Genomic DNA, 367 nt, shown 5'->3' with positions numbered 1-367 from the left:
TAATGTCCTTTCTTACTATAAAAACCGTAATTAAAAGTGTAGGAGTTTTTAAAATTTGGTACCTGTCTTATGGTTTTTACATCTACTGTGGCTGACACGTTTGTCATTTTTTTTGAATTTTCCAATTTTTTTACATTTTCCAATTTTTTTATATTTTCCAATTTTTTTACATTTTCCAATTTTTTTACATTTTCCAATTTTTTTATATTTTCCAATTTTTTTATATTTTCCAATTTTTTTACATTTTCCAATTTTTTTACATTTTCCAATTTTTTTATATTTTCCAATTTTTTTATATTTTCCAATTTTTTTACATTTTCCAATTTTTTTACATTTTCCAATTTTTTTATATTTTCCAATTTTTTTA

The sequence above is a fragment of the Piliocolobus tephrosceles genome, unplaced genomic scaffold (assembly GCF_002776525.5).
Source record: "Piliocolobus tephrosceles isolate RC106 unplaced genomic scaffold, ASM277652v3 unscaffolded_14868, whole genome shotgun sequence".
NCBI lineage: Eukaryota > Metazoa > Chordata > Mammalia > Primates > Cercopithecidae > Piliocolobus > Piliocolobus tephrosceles.
Note: the sequence above shows the minus strand (reverse complement) of the source record.